A 24860-nucleotide genomic window follows, 5' to 3' on the forward strand; every position below is an offset into this window, starting at 1 on the left:
AACAGGTTCCATGTCTTACTTCAACTCAATATTGTAATCGAAAATTATAGATCTACTAGTTCTGATTTTACATTGAATTTACAATGTTTTCATGTTTATCTTAGTTACATAGTGAGAAACAAAATTCACTTGTAAAAGGGAAATCAATCACAAAGACAATATGTATTTACACATTCTATAGAAGACCTTGGCCGAACAATTCATAACAAATCATCATTTGTTGGTAAGATTATATGTAATAATTCAGCAATCAATGGCCTCCTCATCAATCCCCTCATATAATCAATCCCCTCATATAATTGTTGAGCGATTGAAAGAATGTTGTCAAGCGTAATTCATACTTCTTAATGTTGCCTGACATCTATGTTTGGCACAGTATAAACAGTTCTTCTAAAATGATTTTCACATTCAACACTGTAGATAACCTATGACATCTGTACAATATGATGCTTTACTACAGAACAGTAAGAAGAAGCTAGCAAGGGGCCCTTATATTACCTCCAGCCTTCCGAATACTATAAGCTATTTGCTTAGATTAATGTGTGTAAGCAGTCATGAATAAAAGGTGAAGTCAAGTTAGCCGTCCCAAAATTTACCTCACCCCACTCCCTCTGTAAGTGTTCTGGCTACGAGCCTGGCTCAGGAAGTACGAATATATATATATATATATATATTCGTACTTCGTACTTCCGTAGCCAGAACACTAACAGAGGGAGTGGGGTGAGGTAAATATTGGGAGTTCTATTTTTTTGAATTTTATATATATATATATATATATATATATATATGTGTGTGTGTGTGTGTGTGTGTATAAAAAGCAAACATCTCAGAAAAAAATAGAACTCTATGACATTTGAACCTTAAATAGCCGACAATTATCATTCTCATCATTGTAATCATATTCATCTTGAACTTATCATTTCCTAAGGACACAATTCGTTAATTTTCATTCTCTATCTATTATCAGTTGCCATAGAATACATTTCATTCCTGCTTATTCCTTTCCTTTCATCAGGACACAACTCATTTATTTTTATTCTTTAGCACTTATCGTTCCCTTAGGACACAATTCAATCCGTTTTAATTTCTAGCTCTTATCACTTCCCTCAACAGAGAGGTTTCTTTATTTTCATTTTCTAGCCATTGTCATTTCGCTCAGGATACAATTCATTCATTTTTTTCTCCTTAGCTCTTATTATTTATACTTTCATCAGAACAGAATACCTTCTGAGCTACACTCAGAAAAACTATATGTGGCGTACGTAAAATCGTATGTTACATTTGTAAGTTCTGCAGTTTTTGGAATTAACGTATAGCAAGCGTATAAACTGAAAACGCATGTTTTATAATCATTTCTGTATAAGTGTTCCATCTCTCCGTGCTTTCCGGATGAAACAATATAGGCAGTCAGGATCTCACATACAAATTGACGTATCTAACATATAGCTGAATAAGGTAACATACATATATGTGTGTAGTATAAAGAAGATTGCTAGATATCAGAAATCCTGCAACAGCATGATGAAACATCTAAGGGTAGTGCGTATGTAGTATACGGATAACGTATGCTCCGTACAGATTCCTGTAGTAAGCAAGAGGACTCGTATGTTTGTACAATATGCCGCTGTCCGGAGAACAAATTTTGATCTGTCTAATTATCCAACCAACGTAGATATACTTATCCTTGGAACTTAGGCTCCTTAGACAGGTGAGGTTATACGCGACAGGCTGACTTCAGTCCATTATCATACCAGCAAACAACTGAACGGTTCAGAGAGGCTGAAGGTTGTCGCATAGGACTGAGACTCCTCACCACCCTCTAGCACTGGGCTTCAACGTACGTATTCTGCCACTAGTGAAATGTTTCCTCACTTGCACCTAACTGAAATACTTCCATGCAGCATATTACTCAGGTAACATGTCCATCTTCGGGTAGAAATGATCAGGCATTGCTATCCATTAATTTTAGCTTTCTTTGTACCATCTCGTTTTTCATTCTTTAGCTCTTATCATTTCCCTCAGGATACAATTCCTTCCCTTTCATTTCCTACCTCTTATCGCCATCAGGATATATTGTGTTCATAATTCGTAAAACACACTTTTCAATAATCCGTGGCACAAGTTTTTCTCATGAAAAGTTCTTTATTTTTCGGGAATGAATTTTCTTCACTCGAAGTTTTTCCGAAGTGCTTTATAATTTTATCCGTATTTCAGAAATAAACGATTTGGTAATAACTGTACCAAAATATGATTTAGATTAAGAAATTACAGCAATAAAGTGTAATCTGAAGGTGTTTGTTCTATATTAAATATAGAAAGTGTTCCTTACCTTCAAAAATGATGAAGGTATTTCAAACATAGTTAGCTGTAGGAACAGATTATCTGAGCTGGCTGTTAAAGAAAATAGAAAAAAATATTAAAAAATATACTACGTAATGATTTCGTTGAAGCCCCCCCCAAAAAATGAGAAATTCGGTAGTCAATTTGTAACGTACATAGCTCCACTTGTGACAGTGGAAATAGTTGGAAATAATATGCTAGGTTGTGCGTTGTCCGTAGCCGTATGTACATAATTACGACTACGATAGAGACGGGACAGTCAAACTCTAAAGTTTCAATATCTGATATTGGGTCTTAATCTTACCCAGGATGTACTTTAACCTGAACCAAGAAAGTGGAGGTGACGTATATATTTCCTGAAACTTTGAGTCAAGGAATGACCAAAACCAGTTACCAAAATTGGAGATATCTCTTGCATTCCGCTTGGAGCAGCACTTTACTGAATGTTATAAAATCTTTGAGCGTGTCCATAAAGCCCGTTGCAATGACGAAAAATTTGTGAGACATATATGAATACAGAAAAACATATCTTTCATCATTTCAAAACTACTGCGTATAAGTAAAATAAATTGTCCCAGGGTTCCCAGCATGGTCCCAGACGGAGTCCAACTCAAAATGTTGAAATGGGAAAGGGTTTCAGGTTGAGCTTTCACATGATGTACTTACTTGCTTGTCTTGGCATTTGAAACTTTAGAGTTGGATCCCGTCTGTTGACCCTGGGACATTTTTTTAAACTTTGATTCATTCTAGTTTGTTTTGTTTGTTTTTGTTATTACACCTGTCTCACAGTTTCAGATTAATAAGAGTGGCCATAGACTTTTCAATGAATCTAGTGTTGAAATTTCGACCCACTGCCATTTTGCACAGTCTTATCGTGAAGAGTCGAGACTTGTTTAATCTTCTTTCACTTAACAACAGCTTTCATACGATACTCATCTTGAACCCCTTTCCAATATCAACATTTTGAGTTGGACCCCATTTGTGAAGCTGCGAGTGACCCTGGAACATTTTATTTTTACTTTGAATCATATCCATGGTTTTGAAATGAAATTAAATCTTTGAGTTTTACGTTCTACGCTTTTGCCGGCTAGGCTAAAGGAGAAGGTGATGGTGAGATATTAATGAAATTGTCGGATGAAGAAAGTGGGAGGAAACGGGAGAACTCCAAGGAAACCAACGCACTAACACTGAGCCGCCGCGGCCCGGTATCCATGTTTTTGTTTTCACATTTATCCCACCATTTCAGATTCATACGAGAGGTCATAGACTTTGAAATCAAGATCGTTATGATATTTTGACCCACCGCTATTTTGCACAGGCTTATCGTAGAGAATCTATAATTGATTTATCTTCTTTCCATTAACACCAACTTTCATACGATATGCAAGATGATTTCCATTTCCATTTACAAATTTTGAGTTGGACTCCGTCCGGGAAACTTCGGGACCCCTAGGACAATTTACTTTACTTTGATACTTTGTACTTTTGAAATGATGAAAGACATGTTTTTCTGTTCTCATATCTGTCTCATCGTTTCAGAATTTTCGGGGTTGAACGGACTTTATAGACACGCTTAAAGATTTTAATAACAATGAGTAAAGTGCTGCCTCCAAGCGAAATGCATGAGACCTCCCCAATTATGGTAACCGGTTTTGATCTTACCTTGACCAAAGCTTTCAGGAAATATATATATATATATATCACCCCCACCTTGTGGGTTCAGGTTCAAGTACATCCCTAGTTAGTTTTCTGTAAGTTATACATAGTCAGAAGTGAAAACGTGGAAAGATATATAGATTCATGAATACGGTCTTATTTATCAAATATCGACGAAAAGTTTGTGTAATAATTTCATTGTGTATTTAGGGAAAAAGCATTTGAAAGCAAGAATCTACATGTTATTCTGATAATTTAAATTTTGTATTAGAATATGTTGTACTACGTTCGAGTTATTCCTATATGAATAATAGCGTTATATAGAATTTGCTTCCGATATCTCAACATGTATTCAATCATCTGTGACTGCATTGAAAATATTAAGACGTTCCGTGCTGAAGTTTATTGGTGGCTAATTCTATTTTGCTTTTCATGATTTTTGTGAATTCAGTTATACCGCGTGTATTAGTCAAATGCGTGTGAGTATTGAGTACAAAATTAATGGCATTTAAAGTACTTTTGAACTTCCCTTGTTAGCTACTTTTGGAATAAGACCATATATTTATTGCAAAATTGTAATAATCGCCATGGAAGAGGTTGTAATCATATGCAGAAAATATTAGTAAGTTTTAATTTTTGTAGTTCAATATTCTCTTGTTTTAAGGTTATCCTATTAAATTAATTGATCTATTAATTAGGATTATCAAATAAAATGACTTGAACATGATATATAATATTTTGTGGAGATAGTCAATGTAATGCACAGGCTTTAAATTGTTATAGTTTTTGTAGGATCTATTTTATATTTATCAAATTGTTTATAAAGTTGCTAAAATTAAATTTCCTATACTTTCTTTTCTTAATCAAATATATACAGAGGGTTGATTAATTCGTGTGTCAGTTTCATTTGTTCATTGTGCAAAAGTGGTATGAGGTAAATCCGTGCAATTTGGTGTAACTTTAGATGAAGGACACACGTTTAGTTTCGCCATAGGAGCATTCGCTTGTGCTAAAGATTGAAGAGATATAGGCTAAATGCCACATTTCAATTTTTTCCTTATGGGACTGCAATGGTAAATTATTAAAGAGCCTGAAAAAACGTAAATCGAAGTGATAACAAAGAAAAAGCTGTATGGTATGATTCTATGTCGCAAGCCGACCAAATATGCGTCAATCAAGTGTCATGGTTAGAGGTTACTGTCAGATCAAGGTCACAGGTCACCTTGAGAACCCATTTGACATTGCGTTATTTTCACTGTATTTAAATGTAATGACATTTTTTCTTCGATGTTCAAGTAGATACTCCACATTTGTTCCTGTATAAAGTTAATGTGGTTAACATTATATTACTAATAGCACCTGTTAAATAGTGGCATTGGGAATTCTTAGAAGCTGCAAAAAATTAAACTTTGGATTCTAATGTACGTTTATTATAAAACATAAAAAAATCATATTTTTACTTTCGAGCGACGAAGGGGGAGAAAAGAAAGTATGGTGGTCTTGAGAAAATAGAATTCGATATTACAACTTATTTATACATTTTGTGGCCTTACATAACGTAGACGCAATTTTTCCACATATATTTGTATGTTCATCCATGCACATAATTCGCCTAGTGGCCATACCGTTAAACGTATAGAGGCCAAATTTTGAACTTAACGTTTCTACTTGGTTCTGTACATGGGTTTCTTCGAATTTCCTTACTACCCTAATGGAAGTTTACTCAAGAGTGAAAATAAAATATTGCGGTTTTCTGCAAAGCCGCTCTGATGATTTTTATTCAAGAATCAAATACTCAATAACAACCTTACACTATGATATAAGCTATATGTCTCTGAAAAATCTTGAAGCGGTTATTTTAATCTTTGGTGTGACGTCTTTACGGACGATTGCCTGACAATGAATTCAGACGATTTTGTTCATGATTTGTAAATTAACATGTCTTTAATGACTTGAGAATATGATAGATCTCATTTGTCGTAAAAACATATGCACGGAGAGCAGTTTGTTTCTTCAGGGTTATTTTTTCCGGAGATTTTTATCAAAAACGACTCAGACGATTTAGTTCATTTTTCACAAATAAATAAGTCGTTAATATTCTGACAATATTACATAACTTGTAAATATTAGTCCTTAAAACATCTAGAAGGAATAGTTTATTCTTAAAGATGAGGTATTTTTTATGAGTTTCTAAAAATACGACACAGGCGATATTGTTCATATTTTATAAATAAATGTTGCGTTAATAGCCTCACAATATAGCATATTTCATTTGTTCTAGAAAGATCTAAGTAGAATAGTTTATCCTTGTAGTTAGTTCTTTTTTCAGATGATTTTGTCAAAAAATATTTCTGTCGATTTTGTTTATATTCCATAAATAACTATTTCATTAATAACTTGTCAGTATTAGCTAAACTACACCTTAGAAATAAGTTTTCAATTGTGAGTTTTCTCTTAATGTAAGTGTTTTTAGATATGTTCGTGAAAACGATTCTGGCGATTTTGTACTAATTTCATTAATATTCCTATAATGTTGCATAAATAACTTCCATGAGAATCTTCACAGTGGTAGTTTATTCTCTGGGTGAATTTTTGACAGCTTGGTAAAATGTGATTTCTCCGACAAATATTTCGTCAATAACCCTAACATAATGTATCAGTCATTTTTTTTATGAAGAAATCTACAACATGTAGTTTATTTTTAGAGGCGAGTTTCGTTTCGACAGAATTTTCTGTAAACGCCTTATAAACGTCTTCTATACTAGATAGCGAGTGGGAAAACCGTAAATTTTCTTTAAGCTTATCTAATCACTTTCTTGTAAAATGAATACGTCCAGGAGAAGAGGAAGCAATAGGTTAAAAAATTCAGTTATATCTAATTCATCACTAATGTTATAGCCTTCTGCAAAATGACGCAACATAAAAAAAATATACTAATCGTAAGCACAAATTAAATATGGCATATTAAAATTACTTTACACCAAACCACCAGACCAATTTCTGCTAAAATTCAATTACGTAGAGCTGCAAGGTACTACAAAGAAAGGAAAACAACAGCATCAATTCCACCATGTTGCATCACCGTACATAGAGTCGGTATGCACTGAAGGCTACCTAATACAGTAAGAAAATCGTTGCTCAACAGATTGGGGATGTTGTCTCCACCACCAGCTTTTATGAAAAGCTGGAAACATGAATAATAAAATTGTATGATTCTTTCATGTAATGGAAAAGATACTAAATTCGAGATGTAGCTTTAACAGGGTTAATATTGTAGTAATAAATGAAATACACAAAATACATATTTCAAAAGATGCAGCAGAATTTGGGTAGGTAAACTAGAATGTTAGGTCTGTAGAATTGCAATGGTTTGAAATGTAAAGTTCCCTCAATATGTCAGCTGATTACAATACCTTCAAGTATCGAAGTAGCTCCATGACGTGTCGTTTAACGATGTTTCCTCCGTCAAAATCTTATTCCCACTTCCTCGACAAACTCGGTGTTCGTGGTTTTATTCAAAGGCTGGTTTTACAAAACCCAACCCCTTTTCTTCTTCTGTCCATAAAAGGTAGCAAAACTTCAAATGTTCGGGAACGCCCACAATCACGTTGTCTTGACGTGAAATCGAAAGTTCCAGAAGGTTTAGAACAAAAACCTCCAAAGTTCAGTACCACAAACATTACCCTCAATAAACCTCACAGGAGGTGACATCGTCCAACGTGAACTCACGAATATAGCTGATAACGTAGAAAATAAGTACTTTCACAATAAAATAATGTTTATGTTTGCGGATGTAAATCACTTTACTCAGTAAAAAGAGCATTATCTGGCATGTTAGTCAATATCAGAATATTGACTCAACAAAGTGACAAAATAAAATATAGCTGACATATGACTCGATGTGAAATGTAAAAAGTAGCAAGTAAGGGGAAAACAGGCAGCACAAGGAATAAGGTGTAGACATGTGCAGGGTAAAGGACTTCTGCCATTGCATCTAGTTTAATGAACCAGAAAAGTATTACAAATATCTTCAAAGAAGCTTGAGGCTACATTTCAAATATTCTTGAAGAAAAATAATAAATGTGACATCCACAAGAATCGAACGACGGACTTCCGGGAACATATCTCTCATCTTGTAACATAATGATGTTCGTATTTCACAAGAAAATGTTTCATTAATAACTACAGCACACCTAGATTATGCTTAAGAAATTGGAGCGAGTAAGTTTAGGTGGTGTTCTGAACCTTGTATGAACCACAGTATTCCTCACAATAGGGTAGTTAATCAATTGACGAGAAATCAATCGAGTTTTAACTTCAAATAAGTAACTTTATCTAAAGAAGATTTTTAAATCAAGTTCTCAGAGTATATTATTTTATGTTGGTGTTAATATTGCCTATCTAAGGTGAGGGTGCCGTTAAAAGAAAAGAAAATATTATGGGTATAAAAGTGGAAGTGTCTCTTGTATATTTCCCTTCAAAATAATATAGATTCATTTAATATTCCCAAGTGAAAATTCAACACAAGTTGCTTCTTATGTTTTATTTCAGGTTTGTTAGTTTAGAAATATGTTTTAATAGTTTTCGTCATTTCGGGACTCACGTAAGACTAAAAGGTTGATGTAACAGCAAGAGTGTAGGACCGAAAAGGGCCAAAACCTAAATAAGAAGGTCTTATTTTAGCATGCCCTTAAAACCGCACTTATTAGACAAACCGTATATTTTCTCCAACTGTTAATCAACGTGCAAAATTTTATTTTATTCATGAGAACGAAAATCTTATTTTCTTGCTTTGCTCTGAACACTTTCAAGCTGATGAGAAACTACGTTCTTTCTTTGCATGCAGGTGTTCTCTAGACCTACTGGCGAATTCAATAATACAAAGAAATCATTCTTTACTTAACCAAATGCACTTCAATCTCATTAGCAGAGTGCTTCAAAACATCAAAGTTTTTCTTTTCTTGAGTGAAGTTACCAACTCATGATTTTGGCTACTAACACTACTTTGTATATACTTTTCATCTAAATGATTATCAACGCTTGGAAATCTATTTAGATACGAAATCGTTACATTGAAGAAAAGATGCGATAGACCGACGCCTTGTTATCTCAACTAGCGTGGGAACGGTCTTCGTGGTCTGTGTGAATTGCAGACAGAATGGTCAATCTACTCAATCGCCAATGTACATTCTTTTTTTTTTTTTTTTTTTTTTTTTTTTTACTCAACTGTTTTGTATCGAACTATGAGGCTAAGAATCCAACGGTTATGGACTGAATGCTTAAAGTTGGTCTGCAACACTCATTTAATTGCAATTTCTAGTTTTTTGATCTCACGAAAATAAAACACGTGCTGCCAGAACTACTGAATATACCACAACAATATTGGCATCAAGTACGGATATATAAACTTCTGTATTCCTCATACTAAATCTGAATAGACACTGCAAGCCAGACACGACAATATGATTTGCTCACGTGTTGGCAGAAACGAACAGTTTGCGCTTGGTGTTAATCGAAGGAGGGAAGAAAAGCATGCGTTGGAAGGTCTCACTTATGTTCTTGTATGTAAATGACTCCGAATGAGTATAAAGCTTATTGTGGGATTATAGCTACAGCCTCAACAGGAAAAGTGAACAAAATGTTCCTTCCATAATTTTATAAGTGTGTCAATCTTGGAGCTAGAAAACTTTGTTGGAAATTAGTGCTCTATCGAATCCCAACTTCAATGTAGATAGTGATTTAGTGAATGTGATAATGTGATAATAGGAATAAAATGGCCTCAGAGCTGTATCTGGTAATTGTTAAATAAATTAAATAAATAAATAAATAAAAAGAAGGTTTATATTCTCAGTGATTTCATCTGTCAGATATATATATATATATATATATTCTTTCTCTTGCGATAAAGTGTTTTATATTTCTGATGTGTGTGCGCAGTGTCATTCGCTCAAACATTCATGCTGTATCATGTGAAAATTTGAGTGTGCATCCATTCAATAAATAGAAATTCGTTCAAGGCAATTTTTCCTTTTTATTTGTGTGTGTGAAAATACTTATGTAGTTATCAGCATTTTATAGTATATACGCATGTGCGTGTACAAAAGTAAATACGCGTTCGCCTGAATTTCTGAGCCGCTAAGGCTGACTATGTCATATCACTTATTTTATTTTATCGTTGCGAATTTGCGCTTGAACAGGGAACGAGCTCTGAACCAGGTTGCTATTGACTGTTTCTTTAAGGACTATCCTATGAGCCAGTACCCAAGGGAGACGGTAGGTGGAAGTCTTTAGAAATAATCTCAACATTATTAACTGATATTTACAGTAGCTAACTGTGATTTGACTATCGAAAACATTTAGAATAAATTTTATGATATACCTCATCAGAATAGTATATATTGTCAATTAAGTCATCATATCTTTTGTTCAACTCTCATTTTTAATTGCACTAGGTTCATCGATGTAAAACATTTTTTATTGACCTTGCTCTTACTCATAAAAAACACGGCTTTTAACAACCTTTCTTAAAACCATAGTTTCATGCTAACTGTTAATCAAGTGAATATTTTTCTATCGTTTTTAAATCTATACTGTACGACTGTCCCTACATAAAGATAATGTGTATAACATTATATTACAAATAAGTTATGTCAAATAGTTTTGTTGGAGAATCTTTGAAGGCGTAAATAATTTAAGTTTTTCATTCAAACTTTTGCGTATTATAATCCTATAAAAAATATATATATATATATCGAATCTTGAAATTAGAATAGGTTAGTGAATCAATTTCGAAAGTTGTTAATTTGGAACAAATTAAGGTTCACTAAAGAATAATCTTCTCAAAATCGCGCTGATTTTATTGCTCATCTAAGGAATGAGTGCCATTAGAAGAAAAGAAAGCATTGTAATTATGAAATGTGTACCTTTGCACCTAATTTTCAAGATAGTATGGATAAGTTTCTTATTCACCAGCCAAGAGAACAACATTATCAAAACAATCATCCGCAAGTGACCAACGTGAACATTGACAGTGAAATACCTTGCGATTTAGATTCAGTAGAAAATATTCAGAACAAGTTGTCAAATGCAAAAGTTACAATCTCGAATTTCATTCCACTAGTGATGGATCTTGGGGACGAAAGACCTGCTCAGTCAAGTCTACGTGAGTATCTGGAAGAAGTGTTCAGTTAAAAACAATTTTAGTTTACAAAGCCAGTGGGTATCACACAAGGCCTTGTTGTAATGAGCTTGGATTCATGCTTGAACCTCAAATTGCCAAATCTCTGTTTGAAGCTTTTAAGGAACTGTTGTTAGATCATATTATTCCAGTGCCAGGAATTTGGAATTGGAAGTCAGCATTGGAAGCGGGGAAAAGAATTTGATAAGCATGCTTCCACTAAACACCACACAGAAGCAATTCAAGTTTGGAAAGAACTTAAATTAAGACTATGCAGGGGGAAGATGTTAATACAATTCTAGGTATGGAACATATTTCAAGAAACAGGTACTATGTTGAGTGTATATTTCAAGTAGTGCAGTTTCCTGTAGTAAATGAACTACCATATTGCGGATATTGAGGCTGACCTTGAAAAACATAATAATAAAGTTAAAATAAAGTTTTTTTGCTTGAAAGCATACGAAACACGAGACTACTCTTTTGTCAATTGTTACGAGATTTGTGAAAGAAGGAAAGGACCCCATGAACATTTATGGGATTTTTTTTTTTACAATTATAGGATTCATCATATAAAAGCATATTGGAGAGAGTCTTTGAAGTTCTTTCCAATAATGGGATGGGATGGGATTTAGATTTCTGGGCTTTCGGCATCTAAGGCCATTTAGCCCTTCACGTTTTGAGGGATGACGTCCCTCGGCGAGCACACAATCCGGGGAAAGGGAAGGAAGAAAGGATTGGGAAAGGAAGGAAGCGGCCTGGGACCTATAAGTTAGGTACCACCCCGGCATTTGCCTGGTGGGAATGAGGAAAACCCAGGAAAACCTCATTCAAGGTGGCTGGCCGGAAAAAGCGTTTTATACCTCTTCGACCGAGTGCCCCCACCGGCAATCGAACCCGGGACCGCTCGCACCTCCAATAAAAGGATTCGGAAAGAAAGAGTTTTTCGGTGTTATGACGGGTGGTAGGGAAGGGAGGCGTTAAAAATTATTACAGGAAGAACTTCAAGAACTACACCCTTCCGTTCATTACTATATTCATCAGCTTTATAAAGTAATAATTCATAATTCTTCAGCAATCTCTAATTGGAAAATGCATATTGAATTAGTCACGATAGTTAAGTTTTTTATAAAAAAAATATGCATCGAGTGTCACAGGTGTAAAAAGGCAAGAAGCGTAAGAACTTAATGTATCAAAATGGCTTACATACTTTGAAAGAAATGAAAACTAATGCAGACGATTTTAATGATATACTGTAGTAGGCCTATCTGCTGTTGAGTTGATTTTCTCAAGATTAAATAGATCATGTAAATTCTGAGTTACCTATTGAAGTTACACGACTTTTAAGAAAGTGTAACGCATTAATATTATTAATAATCAATAATTAACTTATTATTTTAGACAGCTTATATTACTTTTTCCACTTTTTATTCTGTACATTAACTGTCTGCTGTTATAATATTTTAGGCAGGTATTTTTAGTTTATACACATCTTCTGATTTTATAATTGTAGTATACCGGTACATTTAGATATTCAACTCTTCATATAATTTCAAATTTTAAATCTCTTTACCTTATTATTTCATAAAATATCTTCAGGGTGTGGACTATTGTCCCAAATCACGATAACCCTCTTTAATTCATCGTAAAGTTTGGAAAACGATATTTAGATTAAACAATTATATAATTAACGACAACATACAAAATTAGTACAAAATTAATAACGTCTAATACAAAATTAACGACAACATAGGCGGAACATTAAGTCTGTATTGTTAAAATTACAATATTATAGGGTGTATATATAAAACCTGTACATCCTGTAGGAGAAAATGAATATCAGCAACTCATCACCCCGTGGCATTAAGTAACCTAATTTGTCGGTAGTGTAAGCCTATATTTTCTGGTCTTAGAATTGTTTTAGTCATTTTTGGGAAGTCACGGAGATTTAGACCTATATATATAATAAACAACAAAACATAATAATAATATACTAATGATAAACGTAAAATAATTTAGGAGGTAAAGTCTCACTCTCCGCAGCAAAATCAGAGATGCAACATACTATCCAAATTTGACCCCGGACGATGTTCCACTTTTTCACAGTTAGAAGTATTGAAGTATTTTTCACAGTTAGCCCGTATTTGATTAACAGTGCGGTACAGCACAAATTATTTGGAATGTCTGTTATTTGATAGTCAACGCATACTCAACATTTCTGTATTACGTTACATATCCTCAAACCCGTATCCACGGCGGGTCTAGATGGCTGGGTCCCCTAAATTTCTACTGTTTTCCTCTAAAATTTTGACGGTGCTTGAAAATGAACCGTAATATATTGATGAAATATCGTATGGTTGTATTGGGTACGCTGTAACATCTACAACAGTATGTTGTATACTTGTATTCCAGCAATGATTGGTTTACAAATAAGTACAAGCCACTTTATTTTATAGAGGAAGAAAAAGAAGAAAATAATATAAGATTAATATAGGTATTTCAAATATATAATTGAGGGTGAATACGTAACTAAGAACGAAGAATAGAAGGTTGTCATAGTAACAGGCAAACAAGATATAATGTTATAATGTAAATGGAATGTGATAGTCTCGCTGTTATGTTGTATGTGAGCTAATGTTTTTAAGAAGCATCTAAAGATAATGAAAAATTTAACAAGGTAATTTAAAACTGGTCAATTTTATTATCTAACGAACCAGTGAGAAAAGTTTGTTACATATTATATAAATAGTGCCGAAACATCGGGAAACTGTGATTTAGATTAGAATAATAGTACATCTTTATCACCATTGACCGAGACGTAAATTTCACTTTACTTCGCAGTGGAACAAAAATATACAGGAGTATAAAGATGAGTATTCCGAGAAATGATTCTATTGACAATATAGATACGGAAGATGGAACGAATATTTGTGAGAATGTGATCAATAGAATGCCACAAGAAACAAATTAACTGCCCGTTACCTTGGAAGTAATCCTTCAACAAATGCAACAATAAAATAATCATGTGAACCAACAATTGAATCAAATACAACAACGAGGTGATGAATAGTTGAAACAAATGCAACAACGAGTTGAAGAACGATGGCAGCAAATGCAACTACAAAATAATCACATGAACCAACGATTAGATCAGATGCAACAGCGGATTGAGTAACGGGGGTACAAATGCAAATAAAAAATAAAGACGATTTTAAGCAATTGTCTGAGCAAATTGACTGTAAACTAGAAGCTGTAAGTCAACAATTTAGTGCGAAAATGGAGTTGAATGAAAGGAAGGTAGAAAAATTGTCACGTAAGTTCACGGTAGTACAGAAGTCAGTAGAAGTTTTGGAAACTGTAATTAACGAACATTCTACTCAAATCAGAGAACTACAGGAGGAAGTTAATACACTGAAGGAAAAATGCAGCCCAACTCTCATGGAACATAAAATTCAATCCAAGAAAGGTATTACTTCTTCTAATAGAGAACAGTTACCGGTACCATTCCCGGTAAGGATGGCAGAGAAAAATACCAACTCGTCAGGATATAGTGAAGCCAGTTCTGACGGTGAGGAAAAGACGGTCCGTACTTCACGTTATCAAAAGATGGTACGTATGGGATATCAAAATCGGAAAACTACGAGTGAAGGTAAGCCTTTGCGAGTCAGTGAGATTCGTTCTCTTACCAAATTTAGTGGAATGTCCGAAGATATTTCTGCGAGTGTATTTTTTGGAAAATTGAGGATGAGTGCGCTTTGATGGAGATTGAGAAAACGAATTTTTAAAGAATCTTACCGCATGTATTATTGCCACCATGCTTAACATGGTTTAAAGCTATCCGCCATACTTTGCATAAATATTCTAATTTTAAGAATATGTTAGCTAACTATTAGAACGACTTCATGGTAGCCAACAGAGATGCGTTAATCCGATCAAGACATTTCAATCCCAAGGTCCACAAGAATATTACTGATTTTGTAGTATCCACATATAATGTATTGAAATCTATTAACCCATTCCATCCAGAGTCTCGAATTATCGCATCCATTCGTATATTACTGCAATTCAGATTACAGCAAATATTGACGCCAGTGCAATGCATTACTTTTAATCATCTACTTATGATTGTGCAGAATTTTGAAAGCCAGTCTTTAATGCAAAGCAATAATAGAGGACCGGACAGAGGACAGAGTAATTATACTCGTAATACTGTCAATCAGGCTTCCATTCATAATGTAAATATACAGTCTGAAGATATTTCAAATTCTAGGTGGAATAGTAACCCTCGCTTTAATAGTAGAGAGTAAATGGGCTGAATCCTACCAATCAACAAAACGACCCTAATTTTACCGGTAATGCAACATAATCTAATTACTACAGAAATAATAGGGAATCCCTGCGTAGATGGAAGAATTATAGTAGTAGAAGTCACAATATGATAACATCATATGGCAGACGAGAATGTACACAAGATTGCGCTACGCAATGTAACATAACTCAATCCTATGGTAATATAACGTAACCTAATGTGTGGCGTCCGAAAGAATATAATCGATTGATTTTTTTGCTTTAAATAACGTTATGATTTTATGTTATTCGTACCTTATTTGAATTCTACAAAATTAATGTAAATGATATATAACACATGACATTTGTTTCAAAAGGATAAAACTAAGCTTTTTGGAGATACACCTTGTATACCAGGCATGATGATATATTTTAATTCATGTTAATGTATGTTTTGATGCTATGTCTTGTTTTCGATATTATCAGTATTTCATCTTCGTTCTGAAATTGTTTTGTATATTTATGTTATGATTATTCCTTGCTGTTTAAAATGATAACTTGTGAATGTTTGTTACATAACATTGAAGCTTTAACAAATGCAATAGAAAATTGTAATTTAAAAGAACAAATAGTTTAGCATAATGTTTTAGGTAACAAACCAAAGTATAACTGAAATAACTTATAAAACCTATCTTTGTCAAATGTCTTTTGATCTGCTCGAACTATTTTGATTAGATTAATTAACATCTTTAAGGCTTAAAAACGGACCTAAATTAATTTACAAACTGGACTTCTGACGTACCCTATTGTCGATATAAAATGTAAAAATATAATTAATTATGTAATTGAAAATAAACATAATGATACAGTTTGATATAAAATAAATATAACGATTTTAATTATAATACGAAATGTAATTTGTATATACAAGGGTCGTCTAAAATGTGTAAAAATTAACGGTCTAGGGTTCTTTTTCGTTTAATTGGTAAACCAATAAAAGAAAAGTCCATTGAACGCCATATACAACGGTATGTTGTATACTTGTATTCGAGCAATACTTGGTTTACAAATAAGTACAAGCTAGTTTATTTTATAGAGGAAGAAAAGAAGAAAATAATATAAGATTAATATAGGTATTTCAAATATATAATTGAGGGTGAATATGTAACTAATATCGAAGAATAGAAAGTTGTCATAGTAACAAGCAAACAAGATATAATGTTATATAATGTAAATGGAATGCGATAGTCTCGCTGTTATGTTGTATGTGAGCTAATGTTTTTAAGAAGCATCAAAATAGAATAAAAGATTTAACAAGGTAATTTAAAATCGGTCAATTTTATTACCTAACGAACCAGTGAGTGAAGTTTGTTACACATCTACAAACCAACTTACGTTTTCTGATGGCTACAGGCATGACATTCCTTTCTTTACAACTTACTAATCCTTGTTCACTAATTTAAGGAATTATGGTAATCCTAGGTGTCACTTCGCGAAAAGATATTTACTGTCACATGTTTGTGTGTCGTAGTTTATCTGATTGTCAAATTTAAGATCTCTTTATTTAACGTTTCATGAATAATACTCACGTGTTACTTTCTTTCTTGCTCATGACAATGCCAAAAATATTACATTATGGGAAAGAGGAACTCACACAGCACTATCTATACAAATTGTTTTCAACACATTGAATTATAACCGAGGAAAAAGTGAATTCTTATTTTGATATATGTTGGTTAATATGTGTTATAATTGTAAGTAAGGCACCAAATGTTATTTGTCTTATAGTATTTCTATTGTCGAGCAAAAGTCGTAATCATGTAACCGAGTAATTATTTATTGAGATTTGTGTCGTCGGGTTAATCAAGCGCTTTTATAATTTCTTATAACAGAAAGCTGAAGATAAAATGAAAAAATAGCATGGATATATATTATATAAGACGAGGATTAACCGTGTTGTAATATATATCTATAAAGTAAACTATCTGTCGCTTTTTGTCGAGGTCTATGTTCAATTGGTATTCACACCGTGAGTTCAATGTGAATGCAGATAAGACGAAGACAGTTTTTGGTGTGGGTATATCCAACATAAAACCTGGTTGTGGTAGTTCAGATACACCGTGAACTTGCGTAAGGAGAGAATGAACATGGAACCTCCACAGAGCGTCATAAGGGCTTGTAGGCTGTACGAATGTAACGTGTTGTCAAAGGCCGCTGCAGTGGCCGGAAAATATGCCTGGCCTTTGGAGAGGCTGTCGTGGCTACACTGACAGTACACCGGTGGTTAACAAGTTTAAAGACGGTGACGAAACACTCGAAGACGCTCAATGTGTCGGAAGACCAACACATGTACAGTCCGCGGCATAAAATTTGTTACAAAAATTCTAAGTAAAAATGAATAACAAACTCTTGCCCAGTTTTCTTATGCATTCCCGCAATACATGTATCAATCGACTAGTTGCTTCTAGTATTTATTCCAACTCCTCCCCGTCCTCCACCTCTCCTTGTCTAAAGCAGTCTGTGTGACGTAGTACACTCTTTCTATTCAGCTGAAAAAGAAACAGGAATCAAGTTTACAACGTTATAGCTTTAAAACAGACTTTTCCATTCGTTTGTTCTGAAATATTTTTAAGAGCCTAAATTAAAGGAAAGCCACACAATCTTTCCAGAGCTTCATAAATATCTTTAGTTTCATTCTTTTCTTTCTTTAAAGAGTGCAAGCTAGTAAGATGCTCCCTAAGAAATCTATGGAAATTGCCAAGAGCTCTAAAATATCTACGGACAGAAACGAGTTTTATTCAATGATTCATTGAATTTCTTTTCAGTAAGTGCAAGCAAATGTTTCAGGGGCGTCATTTGTGCAGGACAGGAGGGTGTAATTCCCCCTCTCTTGAGCTTCATAAATACGTATTTTTTGATCAAATGTATAGTAATACACTAATAAAAAGTGAAAATCTTATGTCGCCGGAGAATCTCTTCCTCCCCCCCCCCCGAATAAAGTCTAAAAGACACTGGTTTTAACAACAAGCCTATAGAGTTACGATAGCACATTGCTAAAGAGCTTACATTTGGTTTCAAGAGTCGAAGGTTTGATCTCAAGCCATATGACTTCCTGGGTGACATTGAGAGAGAGAGAGAGAGAGAGAGAGAGAGAGAGAGAGATTCAAGTATGGAGACAGAGAGGGATGATTTGTATACACAGATTTAGAATTGGAGAAAAAATTATCGGACAGTATTCGCATTATGACGAAAATTCTGATTTTGTGAAAGATAAGAAGGGAAATTTTCGAACTGCGAGGATCACATTAGGCAGTTATCGAATTAATGTGAACTCTTTTTAGAGCATCAGATGATTACGAAAGGAGAGAAAGATCTTCAGAACTGAGGAATTAAGATTTTAAAAAATCTGATTTCGGTGACGGGTTATGAACCACGAACCTTGTGGTCATCGAACCATGACTTTATCCATTCTGCTACGGCGGATTCTATTACTCGTTCACATACGTTTCCCTTAGCTGCGTTGAAACCTACCTTAAGGGGATATTCCAAAAGTTGACTCGATAGATGCGCCGTTCAGTTAGGACGTAAACCTCTTGTAACTTAGTTACAATGTGCAAAATGAACTTCCTCTTCTTCAGGACACTTTTTAAAGCTTTAAAATTTGTTACTATTTTTTTAATTAAGTGGCATTCGATAGAACCATCTGATAAAGTAGTGCCAAGCCCTGTGCGTCATTATCTGTTAGGTGAATGGTTAATGTAAGTTACTTTTACGTGGATGGTCCGAGTTTCCAATCAAGACCATTCTTATTGATTATTTGATTTGAGATACGCTTATATTGTATATCCCACAAGTTCAGGTTTGAAGTAATGTAGTCACAGCTAGTTTAATTCGAAATAATTTTCCAATATTATATTTGTTACTAAATTTACATGGCACTCCTCACTTGTTTGTAGCCCTACATAAATGCAAAATTGTTTTAAAAGTATATTTTACTATCAAGTATTATTGATTTTTTTAAGTTGTCCTTTAACTCTATTTTATAATTATTTTCTATTTCTTAATTATAACATATTTTCTATTTATATTGTATTCTATGTTACACGTTTATTATTTACATTTTATGTCTTACCTTTGAAGCGGAGCTTTTGACAATGCAGAGAAGCAGGGACATACACAGGATGCAGGCCTTGGCAATCCAGAGCTTTTGCCCCCACGAAATCACTTTTTTTGTTTGTATACATATCTATATATATATCTAATTTTATAGATGGTTATAGCAGGGGCGGATCCAGGGGAGTGCGTTTGGGGTGATCGCATCCCCCACAATAGGGAACTTTTTATACTTTTTATTTTAAAAATAAAACATATCCTAAATATTTTTCATCTTTGTATTATGAACGTAAATTAAAAGCTAAAGGAGATAGGCCTTACTTTCTTAAGAAAGTTAGTTCTACAAAAGAGCTCTTTCTCATTTTCTATTTTTTCTTTTCTTTCTTTTTTGTTTTCTTTTTTTGCAATCCGCTCTTACCTTGATTTGACTTCGAACGACCGCCCCTCCCAAACAATCATCCTGGATCCACCCCTGGATGATAGACATTTTGGTAAAATATGCCCTCAATCGCTGAAATAAATTCCTGTCAAGCTTTCGGTCGCTGAAATAAATTTCTGTCTACGGCCCTGCAAAACAATGACGATTTTAGGGAGTGATCAGTTAGTAATGCCTCCCTGGAGCAACGACACTTCCCCAGAAGTCATATCTCCGATAATTCAGAATGTGATTTGTGCATTATCACTTTTCACTTCCAGTGTCTTGAAACGCACCAAAAAGGAACTGTTCTGAAGTATTTACTTGTTCTCCCTATGACCCCATTTCAATATGGCCAACCTTGGACATATACACATCTGAAATATCACCTTTTATGTCAGTGATCCCGAAAACTATCCATTCGACACAAATATAGGATATTTTCGATTCTTTATTCCTGTCACCCTCCCATTATCAACTCGAAGCCAACCAAGGCTTATTTTGGACTTACGCAGCATCCACAGTGTCACTTTTCATCTTTGCATATGAATTCGACACTAATTTCGTTCGTATTTGACTACTTTTACATGTCACCTTCACCTCTTGGTAGGGCTTTTTTCAGTATCTCGCCCCCACAACTATGGAGAAATTTCAACCACCTAAGTAAAATTATAAATTATCATCTGAAACACAACAGTACGGTGATCTTTTTTGAAGAGGAATTCGTTAACTACTGTTTCAATATCAATGTGTTGGCTTTTTTTGCTGTCCATGCTGAAGATTGCCAAAGGGCTAAACTTTATCTGCACTATTGTGCAATGAATATAGGTTTTAGTGGTTTACTTTACTGAATACTCGCTTAAATGTTGCTCTCGTCACAGAAAAAGTGATATACGGTTATAAAAGAAAAATGAAATGAAACATCTAATTTTTACGTCCCGCGATTATGCCGACTACGCTAATGGAGACAGTGATGGTGAGAAATAAATGAAATTGTTTAATGAAAAAAGTGGGAGGAAACTGGAGAAACTCGAGGACACTCATGCACACGGTGTTTCTCCATAATAAAGTTCATTTGGCGTGAGCTGGGATCGAACCAAGGACCCCATGCACCATAGGTAAAGTTATAAAAGAATAGGCGTCTAAACAAATACGGAACACTACTATCAATGAGAGTTATATTAGGTTACATTTTTATTTATTTCATTATAAGTTATAATTTCAATCAATTTTGTTCTTCATTACTGTTCGAAAACTTAAAGTTGTTGCTGCAAGGACGTGATAAATCTTTTCAGTAGACTTTGCAGTCCCCTCCACAGCTTCTTTTTCATGTAAGGCTAAAGTAGTCTCATTTTAGACATCGAGGAAAAATAGTGGAATTACGAATTTTCAATGGGCTCCGTTTTACTCTGGGCTCCTTCAACGCACTGCCGTTAGTTACGTCACGGTTCAGGATGCATGATGCAGCTTCTGCTTTTAGGAATACTTTCTAAGGCAGTACGAGTTTTTTTTTTAACTACTGTGTGAATTAGGTTGTATTTGCTAGAAGTGTCGGTTAAAGGAAACTAAAGATCCTACACTCAAACACAAATAATCTCTTTCGAAACTCTAATGGAAAACGAAACGAATCGTCCTAAACATGTTACGGTTTTGAAGAGAAAAAGAGCAAAGCAGTAGTTGCACATACGCTTTATGGTGTTTCTTGGATACAAATTTATAACTTACAAAATGTCATGTTCACGTCATGGTTTGATAGATGAAGGGAAGTAAAAGGAATTCATACGCTGGTGGTCGTGGGTTCGAATTTCTGCTCTTCTTGTTACTTTTTTCTCTTAGCTACACTTAGTTTGTGCATTCCAAACCTCGAAGTTATGAAAGCAGGTAGAGAATTAATTGTAGTCGAAATTAGTTTCAAATATGAGATTATAATTACCAATTTTGTCTTTAACTTATTACGTATCAATTTTTATATCAAATTTTCCAGTCTTTATTTAATTCATCTTCCGGTGTAATACAATGAACATTTGCAGACCGACGTCAGTCGGACGAAAGTACTATATTCCATTATTACTTTAATATACCTAGGTATTTGTTCATATATTTATTAATTGTTTACTAAGTAAAAACTTATAGCGGTCCACAGTATGTTATATAATAGACCGTACGAAGGCGGGCAGAGCAGAAGGCGTATTGCAAATATCCCTGGTGATAAAAAGTAGTGGTCTTCTTCACTAGATTCGAACCACTGTTACAGGCGGTTTTGGTTTACGTAGCAAGCATAATACCACAAGGTCACCAAGTCTCGCACGTTAGCCTCTTTATTAATGCCGAACATACTGAGACACTTACATTCACTGGTGTCGCGTAATGTATTTCATAAAATTTTGTTAATAAGTGGGTCAAATTAGGTAGCCCTCGAGAGGGCTGATGGTGTTGTGGGCGAGCATTTATTAATAGTGTGTATAGTCCCCTTGGGACTCGATTACAGCTGCCATACGCCGTGGCATTGAATCCACCAGGCGAGAGATATAGCGTTGGGTGCAACAGATCGACCACGCATCTTCAACACGCTCTCAAAGATCATTAGATGTTCGTGGAGGATTGTTCGACCAGGTTCCCGCAATGTTCTTGCAACAGAGGCCCACATATTTTCAATAGGGTTCAGATCTGCTCAATGAGGAACCCAGTCAACTATTTCGATATCAGGTTGTCTCTGCAACCATGCCTGAACCACATTTGAATTATGTATCGAGCTATTGTCCTGTTGCAAATATTATATGCCGTCACCTACATGAGCTTTTATTTCCGGAAGCGTTTCATCCAGATGTTCCACATACTTGTGGGCGTTTAGGCGACCAGGAATCCTGTAGATTCCTCCGAAATTTGCAGCCTTACATATCCATGCCCAACAGGGGACAGTTACATGTCCCATTCGACCAGAACGGGAAACGTATTCAGAGGCATACTTTTTTCCAGGGGGGGCGGTAAACACGCTTCGGCCCGAAGTTTGCACTGGAAAGTATTTTTTCGTCTGTGAAAACGACCTCGTCCCACACAGTGCGATATTTAACTGTGCAAATGCCAGACGGTCAACCATGTGGTCTTCTGTTAGTCGCTCCTTAACAGCTGCCCTGTATGATCTCAAACCAAAGGATTTGAGTCTACGACGGACAGTCGTAACATCGCATGGGAAATTGGTTTCCTCTCGTAACTGTCGGGCAGACATGAAAGGGTGCTCACGGCATTGGGCAATTACACTCTGGTCTTCTTCGGCAGAGGAAACTCTTTGTCGCCCACTTCCTCTTTTACGTCTTACATCTCCTGTTTCCTCATATCTCCTCCACCACCTCCGTGCTGTAGCACGGTTAACGCCATATCTCGCGCCTGCCTCGCTATAGTTCATGCCCGCATGCTCAATTAAAGCAATCACGCTGCTTTTAACAGAAGCTTCGTACTGAGCCTTTTTCACACCAGAAGCAAAATGATAGCTTTGCCTAGGTGTTTGAACGGAACGTGCTTCATGTGACGTCAAGTAAGAAGGCGGAGTTTCCTCTCATTGCTGTAGACGATATCGTACGCCCTCTGCTGGGTGTTTCGTGACGGAAAAAGTGCTTTTAAGCAGTTCATGGCAACCGCTTTGAAATCAAATATAAAGTATGAGAATTAAATGTCTCATATCTGTAGTTTGGTGTAGAGACAAAACAAAATTAGAAACCAAAGGTTTAAGAACAACTCATATTATTAATATAAAACAAGTCAAAGATTATTAACTTGTATTATCATACAAGAAATGCGAGAATTTTGAAACAAAGAAAATAACTTAAAAATTTCCAACTGAAGACAAAAAAAAAAAAACACTAACTTAAACACACTAAAGGGTATGAGTAGGGGGATTAATGGGGACGTCAGCAATGAGGCTATATGTCCCTGTCTCGATTAACGCGAGGGATGGATTTTACCATTTCACTTTGACGGAATAACGTAGAGGATGGAGAGGAGGGGGAAGATACATAACAGCTATAAAGATAAAAATAAAAGTGACAATGTTCGGTGGTGAATAACTTCTAACTACCCGATCGTTCTCAATCACATTTTGAAAATAGATGAAATTCGAACCGGGGAAGCTTTTTGTTATTTCATTTTGATATTAGAACTTGCGGAAGAGGAGGGGAGGGTAAATATATGAAAATGAATAAAACTTAATAACTCTTGAACAATCCGACTGATCCCAATCAATCAAACATTCAATATAGATAAGGTTCGGACCTGGGATGTTTTCATTTTTTGCCTTGACGGCACAATGTAGGGGAGGGGAAGGGAGGCTATGTAAAAAAAATAAAAATAAAAATGCTGTCTTGGTGACTTCATCACGCTTAAACCACCGAACTGATCTTAATCAAATTATCAACATAGATGAGGTTCGGACCTGGGGACGATTTTATCATATCCCTTTGATGGTAGAACGTAGGGTAGGAGGAGGGGAGGGGAGATATCTATAAAAATGAATAAAACTTAACAACTCTTGAACCACCTGACCGATCTCGCTCTAATTTTCAACATAGACGACGTTCGGGCCTAGAAACTTTTGTTTTGATATTTTCACTTTGACGGTAGAACATAGGAGAAGATAAGAGAAGGGGAGATTAATATATAAAAATAAATGGAAACACTCTTGAACCATCCAACAGATTTCGATCAAATTTTCAACGTACATTTGACATTCGGGCCTGGGAAAATTTTTGTCATATCGTGTCCCCAACATGGAGAAGGGAGAGGGATACATAAAATCATCGAAAATAACCAATATCAAAGAGTGCATTAGTAATAGTAAAACCATAACATATTACTATTTTTGTTTAATTTACCCCAGCGAAA

This window comes from Thermobia domestica, chromosome 15, assembly GCF_964235325.1.
Source record: "Thermobia domestica chromosome 15, izTheDome1.hap1.1, whole genome shotgun sequence".
In the NCBI taxonomy this organism is placed as follows: Eukaryota; Metazoa; Arthropoda; class Insecta; order Zygentoma; family Lepismatidae; genus Thermobia; species Thermobia domestica.